Below are 15,037 nucleotides of genomic sequence, written 5' to 3'. Positions count from 1 at the left end.
CTCTGGATAAGTGTTGGAAGCCAATCAGGGCAAAAAAAAAAAAAACCCATAAGATTATTTTTCAAAAATTTAAATGAACTAGAAAAGGGCCAGGAATGGAGATGTAGCTAATATATTAGCTGACCAATCTAGAGAGGAAAGGCCTAACAAGTCCTTGAAGCCTTTAGTTCAAACTCTGCTCACGCCAACAATCAGGTATGCACATGCACAAGCATGCATATGCACACACAAACACACACACACACACACACACACACACTCATTCAAAATATCTTCAGGTCAGTGTATTGCATTAATTTCTTTGTTAACGATATTATATGGGTAAAATAATAGAAAAAACTCTTCCATCTCAGAACATTTTTAAACTTTTTTATTGTAAAAATATTGTACAGAGGAATTACAGTTACATGAGCAAGGTATTGTGTACATTTCCTATCAAGCATTGTTACCTCCCCTTTGTTTTTCCCCCACCATCCCTTCCCTTCCACCTCCACAATTACACTCCTCACCACCCCCCTCCCAACTCCGCCTAAATTGTAAAGTTCGTTTTTCAACATAGTGTCTTGTGCATTTCATTGTTACAATGGGTCAACCTGTATCTCTATTTCAGCATTTTGTTTTTTCCCTTTCCGTCCACAAATTAGAGAAGTGTATATACAAGACGCAGATGCAACGACATCAAATACAGTGAAAACAGGGATTATGTTGTGTGGAAGGACCATATAAAAAATTAAAAAATCACATTGTACGTTATAATTACGTTAGAAACAACAGCAAGAAAGACAAAAAAAACCCACTCGTATTCCTATCTTGGAGCTCATTTAGCTTAACATTACCTTATCTAGTCATATGCACATAGTTTTTGACCATTTCTGCTTATCCCAGACATATATTTACTTAATGCTAATAAAAGATACCATGGGACCTATGATTCTTTGGACTTGGCTTACTTCAGTTAATATAATTTTTTCCAAGTTTTTCCATTTCGTAACAAATTGGGTGATGCCATTCATTCTGATGGACGATAGAATTCCCATAAACACACACACACACACACACACACACACACACACACACACACACACACACACACACACACCATTTTCTTGATGCATTCATCTACTGAGGGGCATCTGGGTTGGTTCTATATCTTAGCTATGGTAAATAATGTTGCAATAGACATAGTTGTATTGGTAGTTTTACTATCGTCTTGTTTGTTTGTGATCATTTGGGTGAATGCCCAAAAGTGGGATTGCTGGGTCATAGGGGAGGTCTATATGTAATCTTTTTTTTTTTTTTTTGTGAAAATACTGTACAGAGGGGTTAAAATTACATAGGCAAGATAATGAGTACATTTCTTATCAAGCATTGTGACTTCCTTCTTTGTTTCCCCTTCCCATCCCTTACCATCTTCCTCCTGCCCCCCCAATCCTCCCTGCTCCCCCGCCCCCACCAAAGTTGTAAAGTTCATTTTCGACATAAAGACATGTACATCTCATTGTTGCAATGGGTCCTACTGTATCCCTATTTAAATGATTTGATTTTCCCCTTCCCCTCCACAAATTATACTGACATAAAATACAGTGAAAGCAGAGGTTATACTGTGGGGGAGGGGCATACAAAGCAACAAAGAAATAATCTTATAAATGTGTTAGAAACAATCGCATGAAAGAAAAAATAAACATGTGAATACATATCTTAGGGTTCATTTCCCTAACATCAACTTATCTGAACTTTTCTGCTTGACTCAGACATATATTAGATATTGCAAATAAGGGAAACCATGGGACCTATGTTTCTTTGGGCCTGGCTTAGTTCGCATAATATAATTTTTTCCAAGTCTTTCCATTTCCTAACAAATTGGGCAATGTCATTCTTTCTGATGGAGGCATAGAATTCCATAATGTATATATACCACATTTTCTTGATCCATTCATCTACTGAGGGGCATCTGGGTTGGTTCCATATCTTAGCTATAGTAAATAGTGCTGCAATAAAAATAGTTGTGCTGGTAGCTTTAGTGTGGTCTTGTTTGTAAACATTTGGGTAAGTGCCCAAAAGCGGGATTGCTAGGACATAGGGGAGATCTATGTGGAGTCTTTTGAGGAACCTCCATACTACATTCCAAAGTGGTTGAAAAAGTTTACACTCCCACCAAGAATGCATTAGGGTTCCCTTCTGGCCACATCCCCTCCAGCATCTGTTGTAAAATATGGACCGCTTCACGAATTTGTGTGTCATCCTTGCGCAAGGGCCATGCTAATTTGCGTATTGTTGCAATTTTAGTGTATGTGCTGCCGAATTGAGCACAGAACATTTTTTATATATAAAGTGGAATTGATTTTCTTAAACTAGATAATTCAACAATATGTAATTTCAAAAATATTGTCGTGAAATTTTAGAACCATATATTTCTTACATAAGCACATATTTAAGAATAAAGTCAAGATTGATAATGTCAAAAACAAATTAATTCCGGATATTAGTTGTTCAAGAGATGTGTAGCAAGAGGAATTCAGTTATTCTATACAAGTCACCTGTCATAATAAATACTGCAGCAAGTGTTAAGGTTTGTTAAAAGTTTTAATTTTTTGGGTTGGGAAGCTGGATCAATGGTAGAACACATGCCTTGCTTGCATGAGGCCCTGGGTTCTAATCCTCAGCACCACATAAGCAGAAAAAAAAACTGGACATGGTGCTGTTGTGGCTCAAGTGTTAGAGTGCAAGCCTTGAGCTGAAGGGCTGAGGGATAGTATTCAGGCCCAGAGTTCAGGACTCATGACTGGACCTTCCTCCAAACAAGTTAATGTTTTAAGTATGTTTAATTTTGGGAATTTGCTTATATATGCCAAAATTAAGACTTTTTGTCAGGTCAAAAAACTTTTCCATAAAGTATTTAAGATTTATGGTAGCAGACATATACTACTAAGTATGTCCATTTCAGAGTTTATAGAAACGCTACTAATGAGAAGTTGCAAAGTCTTTGTGTAAAGAAACAGAGCAAAGAGTTAAGACTTTTACTATAAAGTTTCTGTTAAAACTTTAGGGCTTCCTTTCTCTATATTTTAGCGAGGAACAAATGATGATATAAGCCATATATAAATTATGAGATGAGACATAAGTAGTAATCTTAGAGGGCAACTTTAAAGACTTCTCATAGCCTATAAAACTCGTTGAACATCATAATTTTAGCCAGTTTTAAATGTACAGGAATATGAGAAATAGTAAAATCTAATATGTAGTACACTTGAAAGATTGGAAACACTGGTATTTGTTTTTTATTTTATTAATCATTAATATTTAATTATTGTTTTTCTTTATTTGTAGCATTCTTTTCCTTGTTATAATATAATACAAATTTTTGTAAGTTGTCATTACGAGGTACTTTGAGAATGTTACTGGGATGGCCAAACCATTTTTTACAGGTGCATGTGAATTTACAAAGAGCAAAATTAACACAATATTGATTAAAATTTTTCTCAAGTAGAGTCTGAATCAGGAGTGTTGATAAATGTCCACACCGAAAATCTTAGCCCTAGGCTGAATCAGTGGTATTACAGAGTTGAGGCCACAAAAGTAAAGAATGTGTTTTGCTTAGTTTTTTTTGTTGTTGTTGTTGGTTGTGGTGCTTGGACTCTGGGTTCTGGATTCTGTCCCTCAGCTCTTCAGCTCAAGGTTAGTGCTACCACTTGAGGCACAGCACCACTTCTGTCTTTTTCTCCTTATGTGATGCTAAGGAATCAAACCCAGGACCTCATGCATGCAAGGCAAGCACTCTACCCCTGAGCCACCGACCCAGCACCTGAGAAACTCTATTTTAAAAAAACTCATCTAAACAACATTTGCTTTCTGCTTTGGGTTATATAATAAAATATATGAATATATTTTTATATTTTTATGTACTGTCATACTTCTAAATTTATACTAACTTCAGCCACTTTGTCCGTTTAAAAGTCATGAAATATCTCTGAGAGTTTGCTTCTGTGAACATTGTTTTTGCATTTATAATTTATTCTGAGTAATCTTTATTTTTTTCAAAATCACTTTATATTTTATGTTGATGGGTTATCATATATCAAATATTTTCAAATGTACCTGTAAAGTCTAAAGATAGCAGTATGAATATTCTCATACAGCTCTTGTTCATCTGTTATGCACTTTAAGAATTATATTTCTCTCTCTCTTTCACTCTCTATCATTTCCTCTCTTTCTCTTGAATGCTCCATGACTGCTTCTTAGAATATCTGCTGGTCTACTATTATCCTTCAGAATCCACTGGTTTTGTGGGAACATGATAAGGACCATCAGGTACCCTTGGATTCTTTAAGAGTTATAACAGTGCCGTGAAATTATTATTTGCCATTCTAAATGGTAAAACAACAGATCTAGGAATTCCTTTTCACTTTTAGTACTATTATAAATTTTGTCTCATAGGAATCATTGGGACGGATAAGATACTTTAACCAGTGACCTAAAAGATCTTTTTCTTTTACAAACATCCTTTTTCTTTTATTATCAGTAAGTAACAAAAACAAAGGTATCCTATGGAAAGTAGGCTGAAGTTGTTCACAGGGTTGAAAAGTAAGGTAATGGGGGAAGTGAGCACAGATCCTCAGAGCAGTTTATCATGTACATTTTGTGAAAATGACAATGTGCTGTAAACTGTAGATTAAATCAACCACTGAACACCTGATATATATGTATATATATATATGCATATATATGTATATGTACATCTATTTAAGTATGCATATATGTGTGCAATTGCCCTTATGTATGTACACATGTATGTTATACACACAAATACACACATACATATACACATGTATACATGCACACATGAGAAAGACACATAGATACAGCCAACACAAGTTTCAGTACCTGCTGAATAAGCATTAGAAGGAATGCTTGGAACCAAATAGGTTGAAGATGTATTTGTCTCTAAGAGTTCTTTTAACGCTCCTCCTATCTCTTAAAACTGGTAGTTTTGACAGATTCGACTTGCAAAATACAGTACATGTGATAGCAAATCACTCAGAAATCTCAGTAAGTAAAGTTAATATGGTGTCTCCTTGCTCCCCATGGAATGCTTGCTCTTGTTCACACTCTCAGCAACCAAAGCAGCAGGAGAATACCCTGGTAAAGAATAAAGTTGTAAGGCTTTAAATGACATCCTTCCTTGAGCTCTTTTCCAACAGCCAGCATCATATCCTAAGCAGATGAGTGAGTTCTCAGAAGACTGGAACTCAGGTCAAGATTTAACCAACCCATGTGAAAAGTTCTATGAGAGAAATGTTGACTGAGGTGTTGCTGATTTCGTGGCCAAGAAAATAAGAAAAAAAAGAAAATATTTTAATATATTAAAATTTGAGAATAATTGGTAACTAATCAATAAATGTGTAGAATACAATTATAGCACCTGATGGATAAAATGGCAGGAACTCCCAAATACCTCTCAGTCCTATCTCTCAACGTTAACAGACTTAACTCTCCAATTAAGCAACATAGATTGTCTAGTTAGATTAAAAAGCAAGATCCTTCTATCTGCTCCCTTCAGGAGTCACATCTTCCCATAAAAACAAACACATTTTGAATGTGAAAATCTGGAACAAAATCTACCAAGCAAATGGCCCCAATAAACAGGCGGGAGTTGCAATCCTAATACCATATAAAATTGACTTCAAATTACAATTAGTGAGAAGAGATAAAGCAGGTCGCTACATACTAATTAAGGTATCTCTCCTTCGGGAGGATATTAAAATTCTAAATATCTATTCGCCAAACAACTGAACACCCAAATTCAAGCAAGGAACACTACTTTCCCTCAAATCCCACATAGATCCAAAGACATTAATTGTTGGAGACTTTAACATACCACTTTCCTCACTAGATAGATCAACTTGGCAAAACCTCATCAGAGAAACCGCAAATCTAAACAACTGCATGGATCAACTAGATTTAACAGACATCTACTGAATATTTCACCAAGCAGCATCAGAATACACGTTCTTCTCAGCAACAATGGAATATTTTCTAAAATAGACCACATTTTAGGTGGCAAACTTGTGCAAATTTAGAAACATTGAAGTTATTCCTTGTATTCTCTCAGACCACAAGGGAATAAAATTAAAACTCAACAGAAAAAGCCACCAAAGAAAGTGCAGTAACACATGGAGGCTGAACAACACACTGATGAACCACTAGTGGGTCAGAAAAGAGATTAGAAAGGAAATTTAATGTTCATGATATTCAACAAAAATGAGCACACAAATTACCAGCTCATCTGGGACACAGCAAAGGCACTACTCAGGGGCAAGTTTATAGGTCTGAGTTCTTACATCAACAAATTGGAGAGATCTGAAACCAGCAATTTAATGAGACAGCTGAGCCTTCTTGAAAAAGAGCAGCAAGATAAACCCCAATCCATTAGATGAAAAGAAATAATTAAAATTAAATCAGAATTAAATGAATTAGAATCCAAATACAACTATAGAAAGAATCAACAAAACAAATAGTTGGTTCTTCGAAAAAATTAACAAAATTGACAGACCCTTAGCAAATCTTATCAGAAAAATAAGAGAATACACCCAAATAAATAAACTCAGAGATGAGAATGGAAACATCACTACAGAAACAACCAAGATTCAGAACATTATAAGGGAATATTTCTCAAAACTTTATGCTAATAAGTTCAAGAACTTGGCAGAATTGGACCTTTTCCTAGCAAATATTGACATGCCATAATTAAACCAAGATGAGTTAAACCATCTTAAGAGGCCTAAATCAAGCATTGAAATAGAAACAGCAATAAGAGACCTCCCGTCTAAGAAAAGCCCAGGAGCAGATGGTTTTACAGTGGAATCTTTGTTTAAATAGGGATACAGCTGAACCCATTGCAACAATGAGATGTACAACAAGTTATGACAAAAAATGATCTTTACAACTTTGGTGGTAGTGGTGGGAGATGGGAAGTGATGGGAAGGGGAAACAGAGGAGGAGACAACAATGCTTCATAAGGAACGTACTCATTACTTTGCTAATGTAATTGTAATTTCTCTGTATGTTATTTTCATAATTAAATAAAAATTGACATAACGTTTTGTACATCTCATTGTTGTAATAGGGCCACCTGTGACCCTATTTAAAACCTATTTTCCCTTCTCCTCCACAAATTATATCAACATCAAATACAGTGAAAGCAGGGCTTACACCCTGGGGAAGTACATACAAAGCAATAAAGATATCATCTTATGAATAAGTTGGAAACAATCGCAAGAAAAAAAATTTTTGAATGCTTATCTTGAAGTTCATTTCGCCTAACATCAACTTCTGGGGGGGGTCGTTTTGGGGGGTTGAGAGGGGAAGGGATGATATTGGGAACCAAAGGAGGAGGCAACAATGCTTGATAAGAAATGTTCTCACTATTTTGCCCGTGTAATTGTAACCCCTCTTTATTGTATTTTCACATTAATAAAAATATTAAAAAATAAAGATTCTATGCAGAATTATAGTGCATATTGACTTAGACTTAGATCTCTTTCATTTTCTTCCAATAATACCTATGGGAAGGAGAAAATTATAGATCATTCTGTTACTTTAGAAAGCTTCTGTTATTGATCACTGCAATAAATATTATGAAAATGAATCTCTGAAATTATTTAGAGAGATGACTTGAAAGTTACCTTTCTACACACTCATGCTAGTTCCCCAACTAAATCAGAGAACTAAAAATAAGTAACATTTTAGCTGGGAGCCAGTGGCTTATGCCTGTAATCCTAGCCACTCAAGTACTGATATCTGAGGGTGGTAGTTCAAAGCTAGCCCTTGCATGAAATCCCTGACACTCTTACCTTCAATTAATCACCAGAAAACCGAAAGTGGCACTGTGGTTCAAGTGGTAAATGCCAGCCTTTATCTAAAAAGCTTAGGGACATCGCCCAGGCCTGGAATTCAAGCCCCATGACCAAGAAATACAAAAAAGGAAAAAAAGGGGGGGGGGAAAGCAACATTTTAACGCTAACGTGCACATATACACAACATTGTCTAGAAATAAAATTATAACAGTCCTGGACTGGCAAAAAAGAGATTAAAGTGAAATTGGCTTCTATCATTCATGTAGACAATCTATACTGAGGCCAGGCTATTGGAGCTCACATCACTAACTAAAGGGGTAGAAATTGAGAAGATCACTGTTCAGAACCAGTGTGCAAGGAAAGTAATAAGATTCTCATAACATCTTAAAGCCTGGCATGTTGGAATACATTTGTGATACTAGTTACTTGGCAGACAGAGATGAAGAACTTAGCCTCTGTTCAGGCCTCAGCAAAACTGATAATCTATGAGCAAAGTAACTACATTGAAAAAAGGATTGTTCTAATGGTAGAATACTTGTTCAGCCAACAAAATATCTAAATTCATACTCATTTCCTAAAAGAGAAAAAAAGCGAAGAAAGAGAAAAGAAAGAGAAAAAAAGAAAAATAGAATAGGAGGAGAGAAGGAAAGGAAAGAAGGAAGGAAAGAAGGAAGGAAGGAAGGAGAAAGAAAGAAAGTAAGGGAAAAAGTAAGAAAGAAAAAAGAAAGAAAGAAAAAAGCATAGAAAAGAAAGAAAGAGTGGAAGAAAGAGTGGGAGGAAGAAAGAAAGGAAGAAAGAGAAGTATAAATAAAAACCTCAGCAGGTGTAAGATGTTAATAATGACCCTAAATACTTTTAGTTATAAATGACATCATTTAATTCCCTGGGAAGAGACATTTTGTATCAAGCCCTGTTGTATGGACTTGGGACCCATGAAAGACCACCAGAGACCACGACCAATGGGAACAGCAAAAGAGACATTTATTTGCAAGCTCAAGCTTGGTCCTCCACACATCAGGTAACCGGTGACATTAAGAGTCCCAGAGCACAATCAGCACAGCTTTTATAGTACTGAACAAACAAGTTTAGGGATTTCCTCACAAGCAGTGACAGGATTGGTTTGAGTCCACCCTAACTGCTCTGCCCTTTTTCTGAACTATTGGTTTATCCTGTTCCTGGAACACTTGGGCAACTGTTCTTCTTTCTTAAGGGTGGGCAGAGTGGGTGGCAACCTGTATTTTTTTTTCTCTATCTTAGGGTTACTCTGAGGGCAGCTTATCACAATATGGTGTGGTTAATCTCAAATTGGAGTTACTTTGGCTCTTCATTCTCTCCTCTTCTAGAACAAGGGGAACAATCATGGTCTCCTAATAGGCACAGTCTTCTATATTTACAGTTTGGTATTGGGATCTCAGATCAATAGATGGACTGTGCTGATTCTCTTTTTACAAAGGACACCAATCTACAAGGTCCGATCGTGAGTAACAAAATTAACAGTAACAAAGGCCCTTACATTTTCTTCCAGCAATCCTGACTCGGTATACCACACCTAACTTACCTTTATACCAGCTGTACTCGTAAGCTCCAATTTTAAGACATACTCACACCATTTGCTACATACTTAAACTTTCTGATGTTTGTCTTCTTTACAAACATTTTAAGACAATCCTTACTTTTTAAATCCTTTCTTATCTAGAGGATACCAATTTTTCCCTAATTCATTTCCTAAGTCTTTCTTTACTACACTCCTCTTCTTTACAATTCCTTGAGCTCCTTTGTGACTAGAATTTAAAACTGCCCATTTTTCCTTCGACTTGTGGAACCAAGTTCTCTCAGAAAGCCTCAAGGCACCAGTGGGATGAAAAGCTTACTAGATTTTAAGGCTAAGATTAGGGCTGGTTCTAATTCCTCCTCCTACTTCCATTGATTTAAAAAAAAATCTCTCCTTTATCTTTAAAACACACCCAGGAGGAAGCAGGTTATTACCATACCAGAGCCAAACTAGGCTGTGACACTGATGTACCTAAGACAAGCCAGTGATATACTTGACCCCATTATCCACTGTGGGAATAGAGAGGTTATTGGATATCACCAAAAGAATGTCCCATAAGATCTTAGTATTAGCAGCGTTCAACCAGGAAGCATTTTCAGGTGATGGAATCAGGCAGGAGTTGAGTCTACTTTTACCAGGGTGGCGGTAGTCTGCATGATTATATAGATTTCCTCCAGATTACTGTCAAGCTGTCATTGAACTTTACTCATTAGGGTGTGCAGCAGCCGCAGTAGCAGGGTCTCTCAATGGCTCCAAGGGACTGTCACACCTCATGCTGGGCTGCAAATTCCTACACAGACTGGTTAAGGATACATTGCATTGGCTTGGCAGGCTATGACCCCACTAGTTTTTAAGACTATTTAGATAATAGCCCAGGACAATTAACCAAGATAACAATTTTTTTAAATGAGATAGTTCTTTTAATGCTAGGATTTACTAGGCAGATATAGAGGGCTCAGGATTGTACTATTCTTTCCCATGTCTTTTCCTTCTGTCTATTTTGCCACATTTTTTAAAAAAGTGACTGTGGTCCCTTGTTCTTAAAAGGGGATGATGGGCAAAGATTCATCTTCTCTCACTTCTTCAAGCTGACTCAGGGGTGTTGTTCCTACCTAACCAGGAACCTATATACTTAGCCTATTTTACAAAGAGGTTACCAGGATTAGATGTCATTAAGAACAACATTTTAAGTTTTGACAAATACACAGACCTTTTTTCTGACTATAGCAGTGTAGATTATTTAGCCTTCTGGTTTGCAAAAGGATCTGTCTGGATGACTTAGTAATGTGATCTCTAGTAACCTAAGAATGTCTGAGTTACCTATGCAGGCCTTCAGACAGATATCAATAGAAATACACTCTCAGGTTTACAAACTTTTTCCTGAGCAGATGAATTTCATGTAGCTGGAGTCAGCTCAAAAGTTATTGCCAATTAGAGCTTTGGACACATACAGAGGTTGGGATCTAAACTATCCTCCACATTTTTCAACCTTAGCTTTTTAGTATTATCACAGATGACTGACTAGTTCCTGTCCCTTACAAGATAGATAATCATAGACTTTAGGCATGCTTACAAACTATCTTCCCATGACCTCCTGATTCTGACCAATTTTTGAAGGGCCACATAAAAATGACTCTAGGATTTGACATTATTTCTGCCATTCAAGCATTGGCTTACAATCTCTGGATGCTCCTCCATTTTTTTGTCCCAGGAGTGTCTTCTCCACCCTGGGAAAAATGCCTCATTGGCATTTCCCTTAGTTAGTTGCTGGACTTGATGTCAGGGCCTGAGTGCTGTCCCTAAGCTCTACAGCTCAAGGCTCACATTCTGCCACTTTGAATCCTTAAGCAGCTCTGCTTACTCTTTAAGCCTTCTGCTGGCTGAGTACAGGTGATAGTCTCACACGGACCTTTTTCTGCCTGGGCTGGATTCAAACCAGTTGCAAATCAATGAGTCACAAAAATGTGACTTTACTCCAATTAAAAGCAAGAAGGTGATCAACATAGATGTATATTTTAAGCATATCCTTACCTGAAACTTACTAAGAACCAAAGTTACATATGACAAACTTACAAGAATCCTCATTCTTTTTTGTGAGCCTGCTGGGAACTGTTTAAAAAAATACCTATGAGAGCAAACTGAAATAGTAATTAAGCAATTATTTTGGTAATCCTAATTCTTCCTTTTTGTACTTTGAGGGAAAAGTTTAGAACAATTTTACTTTTAAACTTTATATACAGAAATCCACTTTAGCTGCATTTTGAAAAATCCCTTGAACTCTCAAGGCTAGGTGTGTTACTCATTTCCTCTTGGCTGCTTGTTTTAAAACAGATACACATGAAATCGTTTAAACTCAAATAACATATTATCTTAATGCAAAAATTACAATCACCATCATTTTACCAAGAATCTAGACTTAACACATTTATGCCTTAAAAAAACATATCCAATAGCAGAATATCATTGAGAGCAAATCATGTTGTACAAATAAACTTTTTAACCCTCTTTTTAAGACCTTCTTACTTTTAATTTTAACACATCCAAGGGGCAGTTTTAGCAATGCTAATCGGATCTTCACATCACTCATTTTTACCATCATGTCTTCAGTGTCTATCTGCAGGAAAAAAGTGACAGAATAAAGATCGGCCACTTGTCCCTTCCTGTGGAAAGGACACGCACCCAATCCGACTCTTCAGCATGAGATGAACTGTGTTTGTGCCAGCTTGCCCTCTTTCAACATGCGTGGACTCCTCCCATGGCCTGTTCCACCATGCATGACCAGCTAAACAGCACTTTTGCCTGTTCACCATTCACTCCTAAAGATAGGTATTCTGTTACCTTCTAAGTTTCTCCTTTTTGTTAACCCAGATATATTGATTACAGTACAAACAGCTTTATGTATTCTAAAATATCAGATTTTCGAATTTTCAAGTTAAAAAATCCTTAAAAAACTAATTTTAAACAATGTCAAAATGCTTTAAAAATGTTTTGGTAATGTTCCATGGATTCCTAATTTTTCCAGAACCTTCATCATAAAGGGGTGTTGGATCTTGTCAAATGCTTTTTCTGCATCTATTGAGATAACCATGTGGTTCTTATTCTTGCTCCTGTTGATGTGATGAATAATATTAATTGATTTGCGTATATTGAACCAGCTTTGCATCCCTGAAACCAACCCAGATGCCCCTCAGTAGATGAATGGATCAAGAAAATGTGGTATATATACACAATGGAATTCTATGCCTCCATCAGAAAGAATGACATTTCCCCATTTGTTAGGAAATGGAAAGGTTTGGAAAAAATTATATTAAGTGAAGTAAGCCAGGCCCAAAGAAGCATAGGTCCCATGGTTTCCCTTATTTGCAATATCTAGTATAGGTATGAGTCAAGCGGAAAAGGCCAGATAATGTGATGTTAGGAAAATGAACCCTTAAATATGTATTTTAATGTTTTCGTTTCTTTCATGCATGTATTTCTAATGCATTTATAAGATTATTCCTTTATTGCTTTGTATGTCCCTCCCCCACAGTGTAACCCCCGCTTTCACTATATTTGATATCAGTATATCATGTGGAGGAGATGGGGACAAACAAATCGTTTAAGGATTCAGGTGGACCTGTTGCAACAATGAGAAGTACAAAATGTCATGTCAAAACCAGCTTTACAATTTCTGTGTGGGGGGGGGAGGGGGGTATAATTGGGTGGGGGGAGGGGGGTAAAATTGGGTGGGGGGAGGGGGGAGGCAGGGAAGGGAAGTGAAGGGTAAACAAAGGAGGAGGCTGCAATGCTTGGTAAGAAATGTATGCATTATTCTGCCCATGTAATTGTAGCCCCTCTGTACAGTATGTTCTCAAATAAAATAAAATACAATTTAAAAAAAAAAAAATGTTTTGGTAATGTCCAAACCTCATAACCTTTTGAATTTTGAACTTAAACTCACACAATTGTTACAAATTGCTAACAATTTCTATCATGAACATGTTCACAAACACATACAAATCACACTCAATTTTCATTAAGGGCCCCAAAAAGAAAATCAGTTGTACGTACATTTTCTAAAGTTTTCAAACAAAAATTTCTTTTAACTGAAGTAATTTTGTGGAGCTTCATTTTCCCAGGGCTTGCTTGTTTATCAAGGCATTTCACCAATTGGTATTGAATCCCTTCCATTGGAGGAAGGATGCGGGGGGGGGGGGGGGGGGGGGGGGGAAGGGGGAGAGCCTGAAACTAAACTGGCCTGATTTTTATTCAATTTTATTTGTATTTATTTATTTTTCTTAATGTGTTTTTTAATTGTGAAAATACTGTACAGAGGGGTTACAATTACATGGGCAAGATAATGAGTCCATTTCCTATCAAGCATTGTAGCCTCCTCCATTGTTTCCTTTTCCCATCCATTCCCGTTATACCCCGGCATCCTCACCCAACCTTCCTCTCTTCCTCCCTCCCACCAAAGTTGTAAAGGTGGTTTTCAACATAACGACTTGCCGGGTGCTGGTGGCTCACGCATGTAATCCTAGCTACTCAGGAGGCTGACATTTGAGGATCGTGGTTCAAAGCCAGCCCGGGCAGGAAAGACCGTGAGACTCCTATCTCCAATAAACGACCAGAAAACCGGAAGTGGCGCTGTAGCTCAAGTGGTAGAGTGCTCGCCTTGAGCTGAAGAGCTGAGGGACAGCACCCAGGCCAGAGTTCAAGCCCCACGACCGTCAAAAAAAAAAAAAAAACAAACAAACAAACAAATCAACATAACGACTTGTACATCTCATTGTTGCAATGGGTCCAAATCTATCCCTATTTAAGCGATTTATTTTTTTCCCTTCCCCTCCAGAAATTATACCGACATCAAATACAGTGAAAGCAGGGGTTATACTGTGAGGGAGGGACATACAAAGCAACAAGGAAATAATCTTATAAACGTGTTAGAAACAATCGCATGAAAGAAAAATAAAACATTTGAATACATATCTTAGGGTTCATTTCCTTAAAATCAACTTATCTGACCTTTTCTGCTTGACTCATACATATACTACTTATTGCAAATAAGGGAAACCATGGAAACTATGTTTTTTTTGACATGGCTTACTTCACTTAATATAATTGTTTTCAAGTATTTCCATTTACTAACAAATGGGGTCATGTCATTCTTTCTGATGGAGCCATAGAATTCCATTGTGTATATATACCACATTTTCTTGATCCATTCATCTACTGAGGGGCATCTGTGTTGGATTCATATCTTAGCTATCGTAAATAATCCTTCAATAAACATAGTCGTGCTGGTAGATTTAGTGTGGTCTTGTTTGTGATCATTTGGTAAATGCCCAAAAGTGGGTTTGCTGGGTCATAGGGGGCTCAAGATGATTAAAAAATTTGGCCAAAAAGCAGGGTATAAAATTAACCCTCAAAAATCAATAGCTTTTCTGTATGCCAACAATGAGAAAAGGGTGTCTAAAATTAGGAAAGCAACTTCATTCGTAATAGCCCCACAAAAAATAAAATACCCAGGAATTAACTTAACCAAAGGAGTGAAGGACATCTATGATGAAAATTTTGAAAACTTGAAAAAGGAAATCAAAACAGAATTTAGAAATTGGAAAAAACTTCCATGCTCCTGGATTGGAAAGATCAA

General features: G+C 36.8%; 1 non-coding gene across 1 annotated transcript; it reads right to left on the bottom strand.

The window, feature by feature from the left end:
• Nucleotides 1-2,206: 2,206 nt before the first annotated feature.
• On the bottom strand, nt 2,207-2,310 carry LOC138834353 (U6 spliceosomal RNA). Its single transcript, XR_011374073.1, has one exon. It is a non-coding gene; the product is annotated as a U6 spliceosomal RNA (small nuclear RNA).
• Between the last annotated feature and the right edge of the window lie 12,727 nt (nt 2,311-15,037).

Source organism: Dipodomys merriami, unplaced genomic scaffold (assembly GCF_024711535.1).
Source record: "Dipodomys merriami isolate MVZ:Mamm:240054 unplaced genomic scaffold, mDipMer1.0.p SCAF_212, whole genome shotgun sequence".
NCBI lineage: Eukaryota > Metazoa > Chordata > Mammalia > Rodentia > Heteromyidae > Dipodomys > Dipodomys merriami.
Note: the sequence above shows the minus strand (reverse complement) of the source record. Positions and strands in the feature narration are given on the sequence as shown.